Below are 2125 nucleotides of genomic sequence, written 5' to 3'. Positions count from 1 at the left end.
GTAAGTACTGTCCCTCCCTCCCTCCCCTTCAGTCCCTCGTGCTTCTGCAATCTACTAGTTAGCTGTATTCAAAGAAGGGTACATTTTAAACTGCTAGCCTGCATGCTTCCATTTGTTCTTTAAAATATGCAATCCCAATCTTAAATGCAAATATAAGAACATCTGATAATATAAGAGCATTCATAGATGGAATGACTGGAATGGATACTTTACATTTCATAGCTGTCCTACAAATATTCACTACTCTTTGAAAATATGATGCCAGGCTCCCTCCTTCCCTCTGCTGCTGGGACATCATCCCAGCTTCAGCTGCTGGTGATTATAGTGATGCCACAGGAGTAAGGAAGGAAAAGAGAGGGTCACTGGTCACATGGGTTTCTTAGAACGCCACCACCTCTCCTCTTCACTCAATACAAGTTCAATTCAACAAGAAATCTCAGTCTCTGAGGTCTGCCAAATCCTTTCACCCAGTTATAAGTAATCACACCACGCTATCCCTGACTGGCACATAGACTGGTCCCCAGAATCCTGTCTCCATGAGGTGCCATGAGTGTCTGTGACACTAGGCAGGGAGGAGGAGCATGGCTCTGCACCTGTCTCCTCTGCACACGTGCATGATACACGGTCGCAGCGTTTCAATCACAGACGGAATCATTCAGGTTCAGGATGATCACAGCAAGCATCAGCCTAAGCCAGGAGCTTCTTTGTGTTCAGCTCTGTGCAGCTACACAGGCCGCATGCCTCCATTGCTTTAGGGAAGAGAAACCTGTAACCTGTAAAATCAAGTTATCCTGTGCACACACTAAGCACAGCAAGGACAACACAGACCAACAGGATAGCGAAGCCCGTTCTCTTGGCCACCCTGTCAGGCTCTCGAAAGGGGAGAGCTACTAAGTCTACTAACGTGCAGCCTACATTTAGAAAAAACTAAAATGGGTACAGGTGTTCTCCAATTCCCGAGATGACAATGCAGGGTTCTTTTCCCTGATATGCAGCTAAGCAGCAATAATAATGGATTAGTGCATTCTGTTAAGTATCTCAGACCTTTGGAAACATACTCAACAGGGGTATTCATCCTTTCGGACTCTCTGGACATTTTCATCTGCAAAGTTCATGTGCTAGTACCACACAACTACCGTGTATAGCATTTCTAAGTTGAAAAATTAATCACAAAAAAACCCTTGCATTTTAAGTAAGTGTATGGTTTGTGTTAGGCTACATTCATAGCTACCCTTGGCATCATACAGCCCACAGGCTATGAGTTGAACATCCTTGACCTGAGAGCCTGGGCCTACCAACTAGTTCTGTCAGACCATGCCACATTTTCTGTTTGCCTCCCAAGACTCTTAGAGCAGAAACTGTGGCCTGTCTCGGGAGGTTCTGCCTTCTTCCCATAAAGCCCTGCTCTCCACTTCACTGCAGAGGTCATGAGCATCCTGAAGTCATCACTTACCATTGACACACATGCTTTGCTCGCTTGGACTCTCAGTACATACTGTTCATGTCTTTGATTGTATATAAAACAGTAGACTCCTGCCACTCATATCTTAAGTCAGCACAATTCCTCATATGTCAGTATTCAGAGGCCCATATGGTTACATGCAAATCTAGTCATGTAAATGACTTAAGATCTCACATTGCATAGCTATGCATATTATATATCTATTTTATAATTGTCATTTAAATGTTTTAAGTTTTTCTTTATTATGATCAGTGGCTTAAGGAATCTACATTTCTCCTAATACATGTGAACTTGAGTTATTTTTAATATATGCTGCAATGTGGAAGGGGAGTCGCTTATGCTAACGCTTGCCCATGTGTGGTTTGTAAGACACCACCCCTCCACAGGGGCAGAGACTTAGAAATGGCAAGCCCTTCCATGCTTTCTAAACAGACAGATGTGAGTTTCCTTTCAGTTGCCACTCCCACGATGACTAAAGATAAGCACCTTTTTTCATGAGTTATTTGCGGTCCTCTTCTAAGAATCCTCTATTATAGTACATTGACTGATCTTTCTTCGTTATTCACTTATTTCACGGCAATTTGTTGACAATTTATTCTTTATGGAAGCCACACCTCTGGGTTCCCAGACTTCTGTTTAGTTTCCCCCACCAATCCCAATTAT

General features: G+C 43.2%; 1 protein-coding gene and 2 long non-coding RNA genes across 6 annotated transcripts in view; 2 read left to right on the top strand and 1 right to left on the bottom strand.

The window, feature by feature from the left end:
• The window catches only part of Pacrg (PARK2 co-regulated), a 437183-nt gene that overhangs the window by 306633 nt on the left and 128425 nt on the right, over positions 1 to 2125 (top strand). The gene's annotated exons all lie outside the window — the stretch shown is intronic.
• The window catches only part of Gm16168, a 76260-nt gene that overhangs the window by 35899 nt on the left and 38236 nt on the right, over positions 1 to 2125 (bottom strand). The window lies entirely within an intron of this gene.
• Positions 1 to 2125, top strand: part of Gm52294 — a 42281-nt gene that overhangs the window by 18360 nt on the left and 21796 nt on the right. The gene's annotated exons all lie outside the window — the stretch shown is intronic.

The sequence above is a fragment of the Mus musculus genome, chromosome 17 (assembly GCF_000001635.26).
Source record: "Mus musculus strain C57BL/6J chromosome 17, GRCm38.p6 C57BL/6J".
NCBI classification, from domain to species: domain Eukaryota; kingdom Metazoa; phylum Chordata; class Mammalia; order Rodentia; family Muridae; genus Mus; species Mus musculus.
The sequence above is the reverse complement of the archived record's forward strand: the minus strand, read 5'-3'. Positions and strand labels throughout refer to the sequence as shown.